Below are 22,997 nucleotides of genomic sequence, written 5' to 3' on the forward strand. Positions count from 1 at the left end.
ATCGGAGGAAATAGCAGGAAGAAAAGTATGTTCTTTATGCTTAGCCTGTGCTAATCTTTACTCTCCCAAGGGAATAGCTGTTTACAAGATCCCAAATAACATTTTCTCCTAGGAAATCTCCTCTTGAGTACTAAATTCTAGCTTTGTCCCAAGGAGTAGTCCTGATTCCTGCTTTGGGAGACAGCGACAGCAGATACAGCCATTCAACCCGTCGTTGAAAATAGGTTAGGCCCTTAACTCTCTATCAAAAGCAAAAGAACAGAAAGGAGGGAAGCTGCATCCTGTTCTCTTTGAAGCACTCACGTGTGGACAGCAAGCCTACACGGGTGTGGGCCACCTTGATCTCAAACCCCACCCTTGCAGAGCCCGCCTTGACTAGGTCCAAGACACACAAAGCTGAATTGTTCAAGTGAAAAGAGGCCATGTGGCCGCCCTGCTCTCAAGTGACTATTACTGCTACTAATCTATGAGGTGTTTTTTGGCTCATTGCCTCACTTTCACAAACAGGATGGGCTAGGAAAACAAAAAGAGTAGGAGTGGAGCAAGATATACGGGAGAGGGTTAGGACGGTTGTTTGGAAGATTCCACTTGAATAGATACTTCCCTACCAAAAAAAATGGTTGTCTGTCAGAGAGGACATTGGGTCAAGATCTCTTATCAGAAGCCTTCATTGCAGGCTGTGAAACAAACAAAGATTTCTAGAAATGCCAGAAAGAACTGAACAATAGTTATCACTAAAACTAATTATTGTAAATTTAAAAATTGACTTTTTGAGGAAGTGGGTTTAAAAACATTTTTTATCCTATTGAGAATTTGTCTAATAAATAATTAACAGTAGTTCCACATAATATTAAATAGGGGTGTAAAAGTCTATTACCTTTTTATTAATAAGAAATTCATGAAAGCCTTTTTATTAATAAGCCATAGACAGTAATAATATTTCCATGAGAATGAAACAATTATTTCAGCTTTTCTTTCTTAATATGGGTAAATTTTGGCCGCTTTTACGAACGGAGGAGGCCATTCTTACTGTGTTTCCTTCCTTAGGATAGACTTGGTTGGCTAGCTCTTTGGTTTTGATGGCTTTGTCCTGGTATTTGTGTTATGCTTTCATCACCAGAATGATTTTTCATATTATTGTTGGGTTCCAAAGAAGGTAACATGTATAAAACAAGCCCAGTTTTAGAAATGGGCTGCCAGGATTTCCATGTGAAAGAGAAATCCAACCGATCCATTTCCTTATAATCACACTTATAACTTCTTCCTCTTACACATGCCTGAAAAGGCAACAAATGCTTTGGAGAATTCTGTTTAACTAATTGGCTGGATGTTGGCTAATATCTTAATAGTTTTATTGGACTTGGTTCACGTAATTTCAAATCACAAGAAATCTATTCTGTTCTCTGTATTAAGATCTCTGTGATTTGGCAGCTATTTTCGGCAGACTTTGAATATATAATGTGATAATGAGGTATGAATTGAATAATTCATCTTTATATATACATATAATACCTCAAGAAAAGACATAAAAAACAAGAAATACATGAATTAGGCCCTTTCAACATTGTTTCCCTTTTAAAATGCATGTCTAGGAAATAATTAAAATCAATTTTTGAGAAAATGCATTACTCTTTCATATCTTTTCTTCCTCGTTTATTTAATGAAGCTTACTTGTATGGATTAAATAAACACCTGCGAGTTTTATATAGGAAAAGGACAAAAATATAGAACTCTGCTTCTTTTTATAATAAAATACAAAAACTTCATTTGGGAATTTTGGGAGGAAAAAAATAGTCCTAAAACTTGAATAAGAGCTTTGTAATTTTAAAAAGCACTCAAAATCATAATGTTCTTATTACATCGCCTCTACCCTAACATTTTATAACTAAGAAAAATAAGTCCCAGAATTGATATGGGCTCCAGTTATGAAAGAAGACGCTGCAGAGAAGTAAACATCTTTATCGTTAGTCTTAGTTTTTTTTTCTCCAAACATCTGAAATAAATTATTTGCCTCTCCCAGGATCTTAACATCGACAGCCGAAATCTAAACTGCTATACTCAGTATATTCCACAAGACGGTGCCCTCTCTCTAGGAAGAAGAGCCTCTATAGACACAGCTAAAACAAACAACTCACTGACCCAAGGTGAATTTAAAATCGACTTTTTAAGAATGAAACCTCTAAAAGATGAGCAAACTCTTGAAGTGAGTCTAGTGAAATTTTAGATGTGAGACAATGAAAATTAATGTAGAGACCTCTTTAAATTGCTCTCAAAATCAGGGGTAAGGTAAAGTAACTTGATAAAGGGAAGTATCTAAATATAATACGTCTATACCAACAATGTTTAGAGTAGTACTATGTATTAGAGACACAACGAGAGTCTCATATGCAATTTTATGTTCTAGCAATCATATTAAAAAGTTAAAGAAAAAGTGAAATTGATTTTAATATATATAACCAATATATCTAAAATACGTCAAGATTTAATTAATACAAAAATGATCAGTAAAATATTTTATATTTTCTTTGTGCTCATTCTAGTGTGAAACTTATACTTCTGACACATTGAGCTTAATCATATTAGCCTCATTTCAAGTGTTCAATAGCTACAGGTTGTTAATAGCTATTGTACTGGACAGTGCAAATCTAGAGAATCTAACTTATTTCACTTAGCACCAAACTTAATTTCTGATTTAAAAACTAAAATGTTCATCATATATCTCTTAGTCCAGATAATAGTACAAGCAAAAATGCAAACAGATTTTTTTTATGCTTACTACCAACACACAGGAATGCACAAATATTTTCTCACTATAAGTCATATGAAAATAATCGGCCTAAATTCCCTTCATCTCTATAATCTTTGGACGGAAGAATAACAGATAGATATAAAATAAAGTAAATCCTGGCATTATTTAATAATATCTGTCACTAACATAGCAAAGTATAATATATATGAGAAGTTATAATAGACCAAAAGTTGCAAGTTCTCACATACATAAAATGGCTAGTACATGTCACACGTAAAATTTTTTTAAAAAAGCATTAAAAAGTGATTTTAACAAGTATCTATCTCTTCATTATGGGTCTTAGAATTCTCTATTTAACCAGCTCTGTTACTTAGAACTTTCTGAATCCCAGACAAAGTATAAACGGCCTATTTATCATCCTGATTCTCTTTCTTCATAATACACTATACTTCTACACGAAGAATGGGAAATTGATACAAAAACATTCTTAACAAAAATGAAAAGGATTGACTTCTCGTTAGGCCAAGAGGTCCTGAAAGGAGACTGGGTTTTATTTTTCCTGTCAAGCAGGAGCACAAGTTTAAAAGACAACCTTGTTTCTTTTACAAGATGTGTTTATGAGAGCAGTGAAATACAATCACTTTGAGAAACTGCAGCAGGAAGAGGTCACACCACTTTGGCTCAGTGGAAAAATGGCTAAAGAAAAGCACTGTCTCTGGGCCTGCGGGTCAGTCTTCAGGGACCCCTGTACCCAGTTCCAAGGCACCCCCAACTGAAACTGAACAACATAACTTTTTCTCTAAGAATTGCACACCCAGGAGGAGCTGGCATTCATCTGCAATTACTCATGCTTGCCAAGCTTCTGCAATGCCTCACCTACTTAATTCTGCAAGATGATTTTGAAATTGAACACGAGTAACTGACAGGCTGATTTTATTTTTGCACAGGAAAAATAAAAGATAAAAATTCAAGTTAGTAAGAAATAAAATTTTTTTTTAAGTACTCTAACCATTTAACATGTTTGGTTATATGTTGTTGTATTGAAGTAATAGCATATAGTTCAAAAAGTTATAGAAAGTAATAAAAAGGCAAAACAACAACAACTACAAAAAACACTAAGAAAGAAAACAATGCCTTAGAGTACTGTACACATTTATGATTTCCAGGAGCCTTCACATCCCCCAAACTACTTGTTCCTGACAAAACTGTAGAATCAAGGGCAGATATTATTACTTTATTTTATAAATGACAAAACTAAAATTCAGAAAGTCTCCCACTAAAAGTTAATGAAGTACCACATGTAAAAAAATGCTACTTGAAAAATCTTAGAGACACTCCAATGACCTGAAGGAAGCTTTAATTGATATTCTTTACATATGAGTCATTCTTCTATCTTGATGGAAACAGATTTCCTTCCTAAGGGTCTATTTCAGTCTTCACGTATTTTTTTTTTTTCCTAGCCAGCTAGAATCACTTTCAATCTTGGTGAAGTAAAGGGAACCTCTTGGAGGCTTAGCAGCAGCTTCTGTAACAATATGACTCTGGGTACCAGAATGCTCTCAATTATTCAAGATAACACAGAAAGGCCTAGGGTTAGATTACCCCCAATGCACCAGAAACAAATTAACAGTTAGCTGAGTTAGATAAACTTGAATAAATGAATGTTTTAAACTCTGCATACTGATAAAATGTTCACTGGTGAAATCTGCAGAGAGGTGTCAGGGCTCTCCTAAAATTACAGCAAGTGGGTACAAGATGACAATTTAGAACCCAGACTCTCTATGGAGAAACCACAGCACTCATCAGACTCAGAAGGAGAAGGCAGCAGGAACTGCACCTCTCCGCATGTTAGCTACACACACTGATACACTTGCCCCACCCAAAAGCAAAACTTTTTATTTACTGCTTTGGGACAGCTTATACAGGTTTGCTTCAGAGTGATAGGGCACTTCAGCTGAGCTCACCAACGGAAAGCAAGGGAATTGTGTACAGAATTACATACTGAAATACATGACAGTCACCAACAACTGCCATGAACATTTTTCATTTCTACTTCAGCATTCAATTTCATTGACATTAATAAAAAATTTTAAGTTTTATGCTCAAGTTTTAGAAAATATAAAAAAGTCTATCCTATTTATTAACCTGTTACCACTTATTTATGACTTATGTTGAAATTATAGTAAAGTTTAAATTCTGAGACAAGAGTAGAATTTCAGCATTTGCCTTGAATAAAGCTATAGGTGCTTCAAAAATATACCCATATTAAAACAATGTGAACATGATAGTGTGTTCATATCCCTGATCTAGTAATGTCTGACAGACTTATTCACAAGCCAGTATGTATAATTAGCATTTATAAATTAACTCAAATATATTTTGTTGGTTAGCTAATCAAGTATAAGCACATCTTCCCAGAAATTCCTTTCAATATTTTCAAAATATCATTGGTACACATTTACAAACTGATCACCTACTATGTTTAAGTTACTGTGTCACCATCTCTGTTCAGGGGTTTTCAATTAGCAAATCTATCTATGAGCAATGACCATTTTTACTTTTTCTAAATGATGCATTTATTTTACTTCAGTTCCCTAAATTACTAAAATTTCTCATTTTAAAATGATTTTTATATAGTGCTACCAGGCTTTGAAATTTCTGATATACAAAGGTTTTTTCCTTTTAATAGTTACTGCTCTCAGTTAAAAGGACAAAATTTTAAACATAATCTCCAATAACCTAATGGGTTATCAAAAGCACACTTTAGCTGTCCCCTACTGTTTCCACCCTATTTGATTCTGTATTTTTAGCTACTGCAAAATTTGTTCCTTCCTCGTATCTATTGAAAATTTTAGATTATTTCTGAAAACAATTTCCTAAATTGATACACTTTTGCTATTTCATCCTCTATTTCCTCTTCTGAAAAATTGGTTGTTTGATATGAACCAGGCCCAAATGTGAGCTGACCATATTTTCAGCAGCCTTTCTGAAAATGATTACTTCTGAGAACATCAGTAACTAGAGAAATCCCAATAGTTTAGCTATTACTTTGTATAAAATAACATACAATTAAGTTGACTATAAAAGTCATCCTGACTTTAGGACACACTCTTCAAAGCCCAGAAATTCCTCTGGGAACGGCTGGAAGTGCTCTAATTTAAAAAGCAGTTGGCAGAAAACTTAGAGCACTTTGTTAGGGCTGTGATTTTTGTCTTTATTTTTGTTACTAACTTTTTATTTCGAAAGGTAAACTTCTCCATTGTAGCATGTGAAACAATACAGAGAAGTATTCATACACACTGCATAAGATACAGTTTTAAAAAACTAAGCGTATCTTTCACAGCTTTTTTATGTTCAAATAAATAAACAAAATACATACATACATAAAGTGATTACGTGTATGTAGGAGAGAGTGTGTGTGTGTGTGTGCGTGTGCGTGTGTGAGTGTATTTTGCTTTTTAGGTTTACAAAAATAGAATCATACCAAGCACATTACTCTGCAATTTATACTTCTCACTTAGCATTATGGACATCACCACGAGTCAATAAATATAAATATTTTTAATGATAACATAATATTGTATAGCATGGATGGTCTACATTTTATTTATCCTTTTTACTATTTTTAGTCATTCACATTGATTTCAGCTACTTGCTGCTACAAGCCTGTGATACTGTGATTCATAATAAGATCTATATATTTGGTCTTCTTCCCTGTTTGTCACAGAGCTCCTAAAATCCGGGAATTTCCTAAGTGAGGAGATCCAGAAAGGTGACTTCTGTAATGTTAATGAAGTGACTTCTCGCCCCCACCTAAGGTTGGGAGATGATTGCCAGATGAAACCACGGGATTGGAGGGTTGGAGGTTTCAATCCTACCCCCGCCCCCATCCTACCTCCACGTCTGGGGAGGGAAAAAGGGCTGGAGTTTGAGTTCAGTACCCAAAGATTTAATCAATCACGTCTATGTAATGAAGCCTCCATAAAGATCCAGAAGGACTGGGTTCTGAGAGTTTCCAGATTGGTGAGTATGTATAGGTGCTGAGAGTGGCACACCCTTTCCCCCATGCCCTGCCCTATGCATCTCTTCGGTCTGGCTGTTACTGAGTTTATGCTGTTATGATAAACCAGTAATCTAGTATCTACAACGTTTCTCTGAATTGTGTGAGCTTTTATAGCAAATGAATTCAACCTAAGGAGAGGTTTGGGGGAACCTATGATTTATAGCCAAAGAGTCAGAAGCACAGGTAATAATAATCTGAGTTTGCAACTGGCTTCTGTAAGAGGTACAGTGGGAAACAGTCTTGTAGGACCGAACTCCTAACCTGTGGAATCTGATGCTATCTCCAGGTAGACAGTGTCAGAATAAAGTTGAATGGTAGGTAGGACACCCAGCTGGAGAATTGGTTGTTGGTGTGGGGAAACCTGCCCCCACACATTAGAATTGGATTTGGGACCTCAAATAAAACCCCATAAATTACATATATATTTATATAAAACCATTTTTACTTCTATAGGATAAATTGTCCCAATTAATGAGTCAAAGATTATGGCCGCTTTCTAATAAGAGGATATTTCTTCATGTAAAACAAAGATCTTGGGTGGGGGAAGAGGGGGGGAGGAAGATGGGGTAAAGGGAGTCAAATATGAGGGAGGAGGGGAAGGGTGATGTAGGTAAAGGGGATCAAATATATGGTAGCTGAAGGAAACTGGACTTCGGGTGATAAACACAATAGAATATACATATATTAAATTATAATGTACACCTGAAAATTATATAATTGTATTAACCAATGTTACCCCAATAAACTTAATTTTAAAAAAAAGTTCTTAGGACAAATTGGCATTAAATACCAAGTCAAAAATTTGTATGTCCTTTGACTTTCTAGCAATTTTTCCTAAAGAAATTATTGAGCAAATGAGCATAGATTTTTTAAATTGTATGTACATGTATATTATTTGAACATTTTTATAAAAGAAGAAAATAGGAAAACTATTAAACTATTAGACACACTCAATGGAACACTAAGCATATACCAAAATTGAGAGTTTACTATGCATTAAAAATTATGAAAATATATATTTATTTATATATATATATGAAAATATATATATAAATAAATATATATTTATTAAGATGCTGATAAAATATTGCTAAATAAGAAGCAAAATACCTAATTGAATTTCACTTTTGTAAAATAATTTCAAAGGGAATGATAATGAGGAAAAAGATATGCCAAAATTCCCAAAATAGTTATTTCTCAATATTAAGATTAAGTATTTTTTATATTGTTGTTTGTCCATTTATTCAAAAAAGAAAACATAAATATTTATTATTTATCTATATATCAGGCACTATGCTCAGTATAGTGTTGAAAAAAGTAGTACCTTAATGAAAATTTCTCTGTGTGTTTGTGAGGGCAGGAGGAGACAGGGGGCTCAGGAACATTAAGAGGAGGGGCTTTAAGAGGTGAAGAGCATAGGTCACGAAAACAAAAAAATATTTGAAAATTGAAATAATTTAATCTTTCTAACAAGCCTGTAAGATATTATTATCTTATGTACTGTAAAAGTTCTATAAATTGCCTAAGGCTATTGAGCAAATAAGTGATAGAAGATTAAGAATCAGATCTTAAGGTTGCAGTATTTTTCCAAAGAAGACATACAGATGGCCAATAGACACATGAAAAGATGCTCAATATCACTAATCATCAGGGAAATGCAAATCAAAACCACAACATGGTATCATCTCATGCCTGTCAGAATGGCTATTAAGAAAAAGATGACAAATAACAAGTGTTGGCAAGGATGTGGAAAAAAGGCAATCCTTGTGCAGTGTTGGTGGGATTGTAAATTCGTGCAGCCACTATGAAGAACAGTATGAAAGTTCCTCAAAAAATTAAAAATAGACCTACCATATGACTCAGCAATTCCACTTCTGGGTAGTTATTTGAAGAAAATGAAAACACTAATTCAAAAAGATATATGCACCCCTATGTTCGCCACAGCACTATTTACAATAGACAAGATATGGAAACAACCTAAATATCCATCAATGGATGAATGGATAAAAAAGATGTGATATATGTACAATAGAATGCTACTCAGCCATAAAAAAGAATGAATCTTGCCATTGGTGACAACATGGATAGATCTTGAGAGTATTATGCTAAGGGAAATATGTCAGAGAAAGACAAATACAGTGAGATTTCATGTATATTTGAAATCTAAATATGTATATACATACATATATATATATATACGCGCGCGCACACACACACACACACACACATATATATACACAAACAAAACTCACAGGTAGATAGAACAGATTAACGGTTGCCAGAGGAGAGGGAAGGTGGAGGATGGGTAAAATCAAGAGATACAAACTTCCCGATACAAAATAAATTAGGTCATGGGGATATAATGTATACAGCATGGTGACTATAGTCAATAATACTATATTGCAAATCTGAAAATTGCTAAGGAAAGCCTTAAAAATTCACAAGAAAAAAATTGTAATTTTTATGGTGCCGGATGGTGGCTGGACTTATTGTGGTGATCACTTTGCAGTGTTTACAAGTGTTGAATCATTTTGTTGTATGCCTGAAACTAATATAATGTTGTTAATTATATTTCAATTTAAAAAAAAGATTCCAATATTTTCATCAATAGAATATAAGCATAAATAATGTATGCTACTTCCAGGCAGAGGTAATTAAGAAGTTAAGTTTGGCCTTCTTCATCTTCTTGTTTCTATCTGGCCATGAGATATGAATGAGTCGGGTGCCCTTGAAAACCACACCTTGAAGATCGGCCTAAGTTTCTGAATGATGCTAAAGATGGCAGAACACCACCAAAGGAAACTGAGTTCAGGGCTGAGGCTAGCCATAGCAAAGACACAGGGGTAGGAGCCAACAGGTGAATTTGTCACAGATCTGGACAGCCAAATCAGCCAAGGGATACTACCAAATCTAAATAGTCTAAGAGAAACCAAATCCTGAGCTCTATGAGCTGCTAGTCTTTATCCTAAATGCCAGCAAGACAAACAGCAACCAGAATGAAGGGACAAGGCCACAGAGACAGGATGAGTCATTGGACACCATGCAGATCATGAAAGGCATACTCTTCTACCATACCCCTAGATGATATTCTGGAGAGGGAGTAGAAGAGGAAATCTGAAATAATTAATATTTTGGCCAGAGGGACTAAATCAATCAAAACCACACCAACAGGCATTCAAGTTTGAAGTCTAAAAGTTTAAGCTGTTCAAATTCTTCCATATGAATAAATTTACCAAATGAAATGAAATGAGGGATTTCCAGCCATGTGGTGGGTGGGTCTTGTGGACCCATATTCTGCAAAAAAAAAAAAAAAAAAAAAAAAAAGTAATATATAATGAGAAGGAGAGGAAAATGAGACATAAAGACCAGGCAAAGTGGCCTCAGATTTTTTTTCCCTTGCTAATTATTAGCCAGACCCAGCAATGGTATGATATTTTGTCATTTTTCCTTCCAACAATAAATAAGCAGCCCAACATGTTTTTGTTCTAGGCCCTGTCCCAAATTAGACTCTTTGAATTTTAAGTAGCTACATAATCAATCCGGCCAAAGTCACAGTCAGGGGAAAGGGAAAAGAAAATAATAAACAGAATGAGAAATGAATTTATGAAAGAAACTCTATTGGACATGATTCTGCATGACTTTTAGGAAAAAAAAAATGAAAAACATATAAGCCAAATTGAATTGCTTGAGCTACTGAAAGTATAAAGCAGTAACATATCTTAAAAGTTCAGATGTGGATCTCCAACTACCTCAAAAGAACTCATAAACCCAGTCCAGGATTCTGAGCACCCAGAACTGTCAATAGTAGGAGACATATGGCTTCTGGAATTCCTAAAAAAGTGCAGTCAGCTCCCAACACAGCTTAGGGTCAGCCTTTTCTGCTTATCCTCTTGTCTTACCAGACTCTGAATCCTTTTATACACACATAACATCTACACTCATACACACTTATGCACACATGTACGAGCATACACACATCCCCACCATACTTTTCAGTTCCTTGTCTTGAATTTTAGGGAGAAAAAAGCTAATATTTTTTCTTTAATTACTTTAATGCTGCAAAGAAATTATTTGTATTTCACTTTTTAAAAATACATCATTCATAAAATAATTTGGGGCAAATTGTATCTTAAATGGTTGAGGCTAACTTGTTCTTTACAGAGGAGAATTAATACAATTTGTATTAACCAGTTCAATTCCCTTGGGGATCCCCTATTACTTTAGAAACTAGAAAAGAAAACTTATCATATATCAAATGTTATTTACTAGTGAAAAAACATAATTCCCACTTGCATCCCCAGGGGGATTTTGGTTACCCTGGCTTCACTCCATCCCACAGGGTCCAATTTGATAACACCAATACCCTTCCAAAAGGGATTTGAGTGCATATTTGGTGAAGAAGCAAGTACATTAGATAGTAGCTTGAATTAATTCAATTGATATATATAGAGTGTTTTTTGTGTGCCAAGTACTAACAAAGGACTTAAAGTGAAGAACAGTAAGAATGTAGGATCAACTATCCAAGAACCTGGGCAGATTTAAAACAAAAAGTGGGAGCAAAGGTTGAGGAAGACAGACTAGGTGAGGCTATCTTCCAGGATTTAATATGGTTTATATCTTTTTGACCTCTCACTGCTGAAGAGAAGAAACAAACTGAAGTATAATTCTCTCCTATTCACTGTGATGGAAAAGTAAAATGTTCTTGTCTTCACCATTTTCGTTCCCTCCTACCATGTTATAAAGTAAGAAAGTTCAGTATTACTATTCCAAAGAGAAAAATACCAAAGTGAGGAAAACTAGGATATAAAAATAAGAACAAAAGAAATAAATGAAAAGAAGGAAGTCAACACAGAAGAGTGAAAATATATATGAATTTTTAATATATCTTCTCACATAGCTCAGACTAAAAGCAAGCTAGCTATAACAAAAACAGTTACAACTCACTGGCTGTAATGATAAATGAGTAAAAGATGGCTGGAAGAATAAAAAGAAATGAACTAGAAAACAAATATATGCAAGATAACTTTAAGGTAGAATTAAAAGAATCTAAGAAACAAAAATAAAATAGTAAAACTTAAGTATTGATGTTGGTAAAGGACAAGAAACCGATTCTCAGCATGAAACAGGAAATTACCATAAAAAGAAAGAAAAACTAACTGGAAAAAAGAATACAGTAACAATAGGTAAAATGGTAAAGAAAGAAACCTTTAAAAGAGTAAAATGAAAGTGAGGTGTTTTCTTTTTTAATGACATAAGATGAACAAAACTGTCTTCCTGCCTCAGCATAAGCCTCAATTTTTGACTATTATCCCTGGCAAGCAAATTGTTAAATTGTTAAATTGTTAAATAATGAATTGTTAAACAGTTCATTAGAACTGTGAACATCTGAGTGTGTTGAATGAGCTTGATTCCTATCACATATTCGAGTTAACAGAATTTCAGATATATTTGTAAAATATGAATATACTCTCATATACTAAATGGTTTTGATTAAAATAGATTCTCAAATAAATAATTAAGTTTTAAAATAATCCCTGTGCTGTGGAGCACTTATTAAATGTGCCTGCTTACACTGTACTGGGCTTATTTTTTTAAAAAATAAGATTTTCCTTCATTTTTAATCTGTGAGATAATACTTTGAGAATTTAAACCTATAAAGTATTTTCATTCCATAAAAAAGAAAAAATGGAAGTAGTTTTGATTACAAATTATCATCTCTATTATAGCTCTCACCATGTTTAATGACTCTCTTTTGCAACATCTTTCTGTCATAAAGCATTCATTGCTACTGGGCACCCACTTCTTAAAATTTTGTTTCCCCTGGCATCTTTGATGTAGTTCTCTACTGGTCTTCCTGCATTGTTTTGACTATTGCCCCTACATTTTAGACTCTGTCTTTATAATCTTCTATTTCAAGATATTTTACAAAAATGCAGTGAATCACCTCATCTGTATCATCATTTCTTTTCTTTCTCTTTCGGCCAAAAAAGAATCAAGAGAAGAAAAGTAGGCTATAATCCGTGGATAGTATAGAAATTGCATAATATGATTAAGGGTATTAATAATTCAAAAACTGACTAAATTTTATTTGGCACAATTTCTTTGCACTATGAAGCAAGACATACTACTTGATGATAGAGTGTGGAAATATATTATTATCTTAAATGTCTTAACTGGAAGATAGAAAAATTCAAAATTACCTTTTCAACTGGGGGATTATCAACAGATCATGCTCAACTTCTTCCAATACAATATGTCACATAATGATTTATGATTTTCCATTATTGAGTAAGCAAATTCTCTGGTAACATTAAAAGACACACAAAAGCTCTGTAATGAAAATTATTTAAAATTTTCAAATTAAAATTAGCAAATTAGATGCCTACAAGAAAGTATCTTACAAAAAAGAATTTCTCCACTTCTAAATACCTGCTGTGTCACTGAGTTCCACATTGTCCAAACAGATGCAATGCCTTAGTCATAGGTTTTCTATGGTTAGAAGCACAATTTTTTCATTTATTTTTAGAACAGTATCTATGCTCATAATGATGGTCTGTGCCAGTACTGTTTCCAAGCAAATCCTTGATTACTACAGGATATAAGCCAAAAATGGAAAATGATGAGCCCGCGGTTGAGATAGGTAGCAGGTGGTTCTGAAGACAGGAAACTTTGAAATGCCTTAGTCACTATTCACCCTACGAAACAGCAGAGATTGCCACATTTATTTACATCAGTAACCCTTGAGCACTTATGATTTAAGATTAAGCACAATTATACAGAAAAATTAATAAATATATTAACTAAGGAATTAAAGTAGGACCCAGAAAACTCATCAACTGATAGGTTTGGTGGTGTTTTCCTATCAGAATAATACCTGGGCAAATGGCTAAAGACTCAATAGGGCCTAGTATGTAATCTGAACACAAGAAAAAAAAACGATTCCTCATAAATGCTTGACAAAATGTCTCCAATTAATCTCTTATGAAATATTAACTTCTTGTTGGCATACATCAATTATCAAATCAAATCAATAACAGGTCAATTCATTCTTAAGTGTTGCAAAATTGCTAAACACTAGTCACTGTATTAAATAGTTGTACTAAACACTAGTCACTGTTGTGTAGACAGCCAAACTAGAAATGTTCTTAAACTCCTGCAATAGGCAAGATGATGAGGTTTATATCAAGTTATAGGGTAACATTTGGAACAAATTTTGAAGAACAGATCTGATATATAGAGATGCAAAGGAACAGAGAGCATGAGTTAGAAAGGCAGAAAAGGATGAGGCAAGGGCAGAGAACAAAAAACCGTCCAACTGGGCCTCATATTCTAGGCTTTAACAATGTTCTCTATGCTGCATTCAGAGGTAAAACGAGAGTAAGACATTGATTAATTGATCATACCATCAAACTGCACATTTGAAAGTATGTTCTATCGTGCCCACAAATTTGTCACTAGTGGGCAGAAAACAGCCAGAAAAGTTCATTTCTGTTGAGTATATGGCACATATTGCAGGAAATGAACATTCCTGAAATTATGCTTCATCTTTTCATGTCCCTACCACCATATACATGGTCATGCCATTTGACAAGTTATTTGTAAAGTGCTTAGAATAGTAACAGGCACATAAGAAGTAGTATACAAAATTAAATAAATTACATATAAATGAATCCTGATTCTCTCTTTTGCTTAGGAGATAACACCAAGTCCTCAAGACCACTAGAAATGGAACAATTTAAGCCAGGAAATTTCTCTGTGGAGAGATTTCTGATGTTGAATTCAATTTATTATCTAGATATACAGCTATTCAGATTATTTCTCCTGGAGTCAGTTTTGTTAAACTGTGTCTATCAAGGGTAGGCCCTTTCCAGGATTTCCTTCACTACTTTCCAACTGCTATGCCAGTCCTGAACTGCACACTCTAGTTCACAAATCAAGAGAACTGTGGCTTTCTACTGCAGTAATAGATGGCCCCATGCTTAATGCACTGAGAAATACTGTCAAGGTTAAAACTACATATCATATCCATAGATCTCTCCAGTATGTCTCTCTTTTACTGAGGTTGAATCCTCTCCTGTTTCTGCCTTCTTTTGGTCATTCTCCAATGTCTTAAAATAGATATCTTTTTTTTTTGGGGGGGTGATAAGATAGTTATAATTTTTATCCAGAGGAAGATTAGTCTGCTACAATCTACTTCATATTACCAGAACTGGAATCCCATACATACCCAAATTGTACTGAACAAGCATTTCAAACTCAATGTATTCAAAATAGAAGCTTGATTTTTCATCCCCAAATCTTTTCTTCCTCCAATCTCCCAACCTTATTAAATAGCAACGGAATACATCCAATTGCTCAAATACACACACAAGCGCGCACACACACACACACACACACTCACACATGATCTATCCTCATATCTTGAAATGATCACCCGCATCCATCATCCAGTCCTGTGGGATCAATTTCCAAAATGCATTCTAACTCCATTTCTAACTTTGCTCCATCTCCACTGCTACCATCCTGAATCAAATCACCATACTCTTTCACGAGGACTAACACAGAAACTTACTAACTACCAGTTAGAACTTAGTCTTCCGGCTTTCATTCTTTCCCGCATATAGCCATTTTTCCCCGAGCAACCTGAAAATCACTATAAAAACCTAAATCAGGTCATGTCATTCCTCTGCTCAAAATCCTAAGGTTGCTTAGTCTTAAAATGAAATAAGATGTCTTTACCATGATCTACAAGTCCTACATCATCATCTCCTGCCTGTCTCTTTTTCTTCCTCCTCTCTCGTTAGCTTTCAGGAACATCCTTGATGTTTTTCAAGCTGTACCAAATGTTTTTACCCTCATGGATTTTTTTCATTTGCTATTCCTTTGATTTGCAGTGTGTTCCTTCCACATCTCCACTTGGCTAGCTCCTTCTTATCATGCAGGTCTTAGTTCCAATCCAACCTCTTCACAGGGAGTTAATCTGACCACCCTGTTTAGAGGATCCTCCACACTGCACCTCGGGCATTTAGTGTCACAGCTCCCTGTCTTGTTTTCTTTACAGAATACATCATTATCTGAAATGATATTATCTCTTTTTAAAAATTGTGTTTATTTTTAAGTTTCTATATCAGTCAAGATAGGCTAGGTTATGGCATAATAACAACTCCAAAATCTCAATGGCTTTAAACAATTAGGGTTTATTCCTTTGTCCTACTACACTGATCCATTAAGAGTCAGCTAAAGGCTCTACTCCACATTGTCTTCACTCTGAACTCGGGCACACAGAGCGGCAACTATCTGGAACACTGATGGTTGCTGAGGAAACGAGGGGGAAAAGCTGGAGGGTCTTATGTGTGCAATCAAATGCTCTAGCTTAGAAGTGCCACACATTACCCCTGCTCACATCTACCAGCCAGAAGTAATCATAAGACCAGGAAGTATAATCTCATCATGTTCCAGAGATGGGTGAGACAGAAATATTTGATGAACTATATGAATGACCACAATTGTTTATATTTCCCCCACCCGAGTGTACGTACGACATATGAGAAAAATAAGCCGGAATGTTTTGTTGTTGCTTTTATTATTATTTGCCGTTGTATCTCCAGTTCTTAGAACTGGGTTTCCCATATAACAAGCACTCTAGAAATATCTCTTGAACGAATGAATGCATAACCTTTCTTGTATTTCTAAGTCTAAAATATCTAGACTTCCTCCCTGAAGATCTTCCTCCACCCACTGCTGATAGTTTTCTGGAAAGGAGTAAAAATATTCTTCTTTCATATTCAATTTGATCTGCCATTTAGAATTCAGCTATTAAGTAAATTCTCTGTCCTAGTTTAAAGGTGGATTGTTAAGTGCTTGTGTTTACGGAATTCAGTGAGGGGACAGAGTCTAATAATCTAGGAGAGCTACCTAGAAATAAATTGATACAATCATTTTTCAGGTAGCTAAACTAACAGACTTGTGCCAGGGGTCATAATGGGGAAAAAAAACCTGGGAATTCTGGCAACTCCCCATCTCTACAACCTCCCCATGTGGACAGAACATCTTTTCATCCCTACAAAAAAAAGATGCTTTTCTTACTCTACAGGAGGGGGATGGATCTGAGACTCGGAACTTTAAAAGCAAACAATTATGACTCCCTCACAACTGCTGCCTGTGGGACCATGTTCCCCACCTCCACTGCTAAAAATACCATTACAGACTTAGCACCGCTGGCAGGGATGGGGGACAGCTGCAGAGTAGAGACATTCTTTTAAAGTATTAAATAAATCACCATTAAAAAAAAAAAAGCAGCTTTCTTCACTTCTATGTCTCACTGGAGGGAGGGAAATGGGGTGGGAACCCCCATAAAGGAGCTATAACCAGGAGTTCAGAAGAATAAAAAAACTGCCAGAATAAAAATCATTGATTGTGCATTATTTCAGAGTAAACTAAGAGGCAAGGCTCAAGGGTTTTACTAAAACGTCAATTTTAAATACAGTGTGTCTACATTAGAAACTAAATTCTTAAGGTTATGTAGATGTACTTATTCGTATGTTCTTTTTACTTTAAGGGAAAGGGACATTTTAACATTGAAATGTCTGTGATCTTGTTATCCCATCTCAATATACCCCACTTCTACTCTCTTCTGCTCACTTGGCTCTAGCCATTGGCCTCTTGGCTGTCCATCAAACACTCAACGTGCACGACTGCCTTCGGGCTTCTATACTCACCCTGCTCACGACTTGGGTAGTTTCCCCCCAGAAGGCTACTTGAGTTGTTCCTTCATCTACTTGAGGTCTTTGCTCAAATGTCCCCTCATCAGATAAGGAATTCTGGCAACTTCCCAGGCTCTACCCTACAGTCCTCTGCTTTCCTTGCCCCACAGCATTTACAGGCCTCTGACATAAAATATGACTTCTTTATTTATGTTCTGTCTTTTCCCATTAGAATGTATGTTCGATCAGCACAGAGACTGTTTTATTCAATGCTGGATTACCAGAGCCTAGAAAATGCTCAATATGTATTTGATGAGTAAACAAAATATATTTTTAATGCTATATTTTTAAGGCTCCTATACTTTGTAAGTGAACTGAGAAAAATCAATGGGCATGATCCAAAAAAAGTGAACAAATTCAGGCAAACACTAAGCTTCAAAAAAGAAATTCAGTGGCATCAATATCTTCACAGCTTAATATATTTATATATGAACATAAATCTGCTTTTTCTAAAATTCTCTTCTTGTGTTACAAATAACCAGAATAAAACATTCATTTCTTTTAGCAAACTTAGAAAAGATGAGCTAATGTTAATAAGTTTCCAATTTTAGAAACAGATTGCTATGCCTTATGTTCAGTAAATGATAAGAATGGACTCAGGGAACAGAAGTTCTTAAAGTGAAGACATTGTTTTTAATAAAAGAACAGTGTGCTTAAGCTATCAGGTCTTCCTTCACACCCTTGCTTCCCTCCAGTCCATCCTCATTGTCACTTCTAAACAGAGCCTTCATCACTAGAGGTCAACTGCAACACACCTCCTTGCCTCAAGGCCAGGCATCCTGCATTCACATTCCTATTTTGATTTCGTCATCCTTCTGATCAAAAACTTTTAATTTTCTTCTTTAATTTCCCATATTTGGGTTATTTTTTTTTTTAACAACAAGCTTGTACTACTTTTGTACTTGAAAATTTTAAAGGGAGGGACTTACTCCATGGCTTCCTATTGTTTTCAGAATAAATTTTAAGCTCCTGAACCTAAAATTCAAGACCCTCCACAATTTGCCTTGCAGCTTTCCTTTCCTGCCTCCACTAAACCCAAATCTGCAGATGCAGGAAAACTGCTCTATTTATACTCTATCCCAAAACCATTTGTCCTTTCCTTCCCCAAAACGTTGTGCTTGCCATTTGTCCAGCTTGAAATGCCCTCCTTCTCCTTCCAACAGAATTCTACTGGAAGTGTAAGGCAAAGCTCAGAATCGGACCCAAGAAACTATAGAAACTGTGAATGGACACAGACTTCCTAGGAGATGGTGAGTTTGCTATTATTAGAGGTACTCGGAGACAGGCTGAAAGTGTAACAAGGAAGCTCTCACCAATTCCATGCTTCCTGAGATGCTAGGGTTCTTATGAACTCCTACTTGTACTGAGAAGCCTTATTTGACCATTTCTGTTGGGAATGACTTCTTGTCTCTTCAGAAGAGACTGTCCATTCCTTTTACATGGCAATTATCATATGCTGGCAATGCAGTTATTTTAGAGCTGTATTTTCATATGTCAGTGTCTAATCTCCTTAGCTCACTGCAACCTCCTGAAAGAGAGTCTCATGGTACCTAATGCTGTTCTTTGCAAATGATAGGTACTTGATATGTTTGTCAGTGATGATGCTGAAAAATGGTATAGTTCAAATAGGAATAAATTGGGAAGAACAGAAAACATTGCTTTATATTCTTTCATGAGATGGTCAGTTTCATGTGGTCACAAGAGAAGACACAGGAAGAAAACAACAGTAATTGTACTCACAAGTCCTAGAGAGACAGAGTCACTGTGTACCACAAAAGGGCCATGTTGGGGGGAGGGGGCATTAAGGACCAAAGAGCAGGCTTAGCCAAGCAGGTGGGGAGCCCAGAGAGTAAGGACCCATGGGCAAGTGCTTTTTGGGGAGATCAGGCATATATAATCAAAAGGTACAAAGAGATTTCATTGGTGTGTTTGAATGTCACTAGGTCACAGTGGGAAGAGGGCAAGGAAGGGAAGCATTATCATTCTGGTAAAACTGGTCAACTGGGCAGGGCAGGGTGCTCACAGCCTGTCTGCAGGAATGTTGAGGCAAGAAAATATGAAGTTTAAAAATTTACAGTATAAACATTAACTTCCCTAGGTAGCTGGAAGGTAAGTTCAAACTTGCCCTCTTGAGATTATGTGTGCAGTTGCTTGTCTTCTCTTAGCTGGTCTATCCATGTCTGTGGGCATGTCCCCAAGGACACACAAGTAGTATAACAAGCATGGACCAGCCTAGGGAAATCTTGATATGTAATCACATTCCTCTTGAATCAAGAGAAAAAGTAAAGCCCAGCACAGAATTTAAGGTTACTGATGGCTGCCAGGGCAGGAAGCACTGTGTGGGGAGCTTCTGGGTCAGCCACGAAGACAAGCTTTGTTCTGGAGCCATACAGTCTCTAGTGGGGTCAACTAAATAACTTTTCTTACCCAAAAGAGAAGGCTGGTCAGGCAGGAGGTGTTGCCAGAAACTATCCCTGAGCACAAAGTGGAGCAAAGCTGCAGGGAGTGGCCCAGCACAACCCAGCCCTGAGGGCAAACAAGGCAGACAGGTTTGTTGGCTGCCAACGCACCATCTGGGACGCCTGAAAAGGCACCTGTCTGGAAATCAGGAGGATTCGGTTTATGTTCTAATTTTACTGCTGGCTATTGTTGTGACCTTGGAGTCAGGCAAGTCACTCCTGTACGTTTCTGTTTATCCATTGACAATAAGTATGGGTCGCTGGCATGATAAAAATGCAAATCAAAAACAACAGAACTGTTTTGACTATCATCAATACCAAAATCAAATAGACACTTTCACAGCCACCACTGGAAAGCAACTAAGGTTTGTTTTTGGAAAGGCTATGTACCCCTTATTCCAGCCTGATGTCCTGTGGACCCCTGGGTCTTCTAATATTCTTCCCCCTTCTACCCAAAATCTGGCACAGAAACACAGCTACTAAATCAGAATAGTCTCCTACATCCTCCCACCTACCAACACTTACCCTTTGGACCTAAACCTCACAATGATGCCAACTGTTAACATCCTTGCTCGTTCATCACACCTCCAAGTAGCACAATAATCTAGTGAATACATTTTTAAGAAATGATTCTAGTTGTAGGAATTAATGATAGAAAACAAACCAGGGAAAACTTTTATTTGTCAGTGTCTTCTCAAATCACACTCTTCTTCCACCAAGGACTATTTACCTCATTATTTGAAAAACAAACAGAATATCTATCAATGTGGTTTTAAAGAATCAAGTGATCAAGCACTCTTCACTTCCAATTTTACTCCGTATTGTTTAACCAGTTGTCGAATTCCACCCTGGCCAGTTACATTCCACTCATCAGTAAAGTGGTTTCTCTCAGCACCAGATGCTGGGTCTGCCTGCTGCAATTCCATTTGATAGTGGCTTTCAGAAGAAATTCCTACCATTACTTCCCAAAGGTGGGAAATGAGGAGTAGAGGCAATAATCAGACCTGGTAAGGAAAGTGTGCCTTGGTCCCTGAATGACTCATCTCTATCAAGTACAGTGAAAAGTAGCTAGAAAGGCACGTGGTTAATAATTGTTTAATTACAATGCTCTAACCTGAGTCAGTTTTATTAATAAGTCCTTGAGGCATCCTCTCACAGTGTCTGTATCCTCTGTCCTGCAGGAACTAGAGCAACCAGATGATCCTATCACATTGAAAGCTGCAGCTGACTGCCCTGTACTGCTAATGGATGCACAACTTACTGTACTGCAAACTAATGAAGGCAACTAATCAGCAGGTGTGGGAGGAACAGCTGTGTACTTGGGATTTCCACCCTCGCCTTCCTTTCCTGTTCTATGAGAGAGACCATTAAAGTAATTGGACAAGTTTTTTGTAAAGGGCGACCAAGTTCAATAACTTAGACATCAAATTTATCTATGAAGACAGGTGTTCCTTGGTGACTATTTTAATCTAAATGTCAATAATTTCCTAGCTTACCTAGCTTTCGTCTAACCTTTCGTGATCAAAAACCTTGATTTTTTTCTTTATGTTAAAGGCCACTCCAAGCATGAGAATAACATTTTTCTCTCACTTGAATTCTGTGGTCACTTCTGACACAAATTATTTTACTCTACAAAAAGGAATTACATGTTGACAATTGAAGTATTGAGAAAAATGAAGATTCCAGCAGTCAGTATACCTTGATTAAGAATGAAGATGGTGGTAAACATTTAAATAATATCTATCATGAGTATCAAATATATATTGTATTTTGTGAGGACAAAGCTTAAAACTATAGATATTCTATCTAAGTAGGAACTGGCTCTATGTACAGCATTTATTCCAAGTAATTTTTCCAAAATAAAAGTCCTTATCGCCTTGATAGTACACTTTTCACAATAATCAATTGTTGGCAATCGCCCTGAGTAGTGTTAATATACATTTTTTTAATTTACTATCAACTATCAGAATAAATTTGAGGGTCATTAATACTATTCAGCTATTCAGATCTCAAATTAACACAAAAGAGGTAAAATCATACTCACATCATTGCATTAAAATAATGGTTTTCCTTTCTAAATATATGATTAAATCTGTTTTTTTCATGCTTTAATGTCTTATATCACCATGACTATCTTGCCCTCAATTTCCAGAATGTCTAAATCTTTTCTATCTTAAAATGATAAAGTCATATGTATAGCTCAAACACAAAGAAAAATATTCAAACTAGATGTAAGCTAAGACAATAGGAAATAAAAAGCATTTAGCTTTATTAAATTCATTAAATGACAAAACATTGCTGAGTTACTTGGCCTTTTATGGGAAATAGCCTTTTGTTAAAATAAATCAAAAGAAAAAAATTCCTAGAATTTGTTTTCTCAAATTTCTGGATGTATTGAGAATGCTTTATTCAGAACTTCCTGTTTAAAACTAAAACATAGGTAAACAAAAAATAGCAAACTCTTAATATTTTGCATAATATAAACATAAGAAAATATACTTTCAACATGTATTCTTTTACAGACACCTAGTTATCAGTCAAGCTATTTTTTTTTAAGACAGGCTTCTAAAAAAGAATCATGATTTCTAGGCAGCTGGATATTTGGAGGGAACCAAACACATATATTAAATGTTGCTTATAGTTAAGCGTAGGTCCAGTATCTAGTTTCTGTAATTCTGAAATCCAAATGACTCTGATCCTTGTAACTAATTTTTTGGAAAGACCAGACCAAACCTGAATTCATTTAGCAGCAAAACCTAACCTGAACTGATCTGAGGCTGTTTCTAGTTTTGATTGATACCACATCATGTGAATACACATATATTCAGCTACAGATACATTCACGTGTTTGATGATGGAGTATTTCCTCAGTCCCATAGGGTGAGCTACTAAATATAGGCACATGCACTAAATTCTGAAATACATCTAGTCGCAAGGTTTGGATAAAACATGGTGGGCCTGAA

At 35.6% G+C, this 22,997-nt stretch overlaps 1 protein-coding gene and 1 long non-coding RNA gene across 2 annotated transcripts in view; one reads left to right on the forward strand and one right to left on the reverse strand.

The window, feature by feature from the left end:
- Positions 1 to 22,997, reverse strand: part of TMEM117 (transmembrane protein 117) — a 375,424-nt gene that overhangs the window by 336,364 nt on the left and 16,063 nt on the right. The gene's annotated exons all lie outside the window — the stretch shown is intronic.
- On the forward strand, positions 6,578 to 22,005 carry LOC120618256 (uncharacterized). Its single transcript, XR_005657198.1, has 3 exons — positions 6,578 to 6,772; positions 18,739 to 18,825; positions 21,216 to 22,005. It is a non-coding gene; the product is annotated as an uncharacterized LOC120618256 (long non-coding RNA).

Source organism: Pteropus medius, unplaced genomic scaffold (genome assembly GCF_902729225.1).
Source record: "Pteropus medius unplaced genomic scaffold, Ma_sr-lr_union100, whole genome shotgun sequence".
In the NCBI taxonomy this organism is placed as follows: Eukaryota; Metazoa; Chordata; class Mammalia; order Chiroptera; family Pteropodidae; genus Pteropus; species Pteropus medius.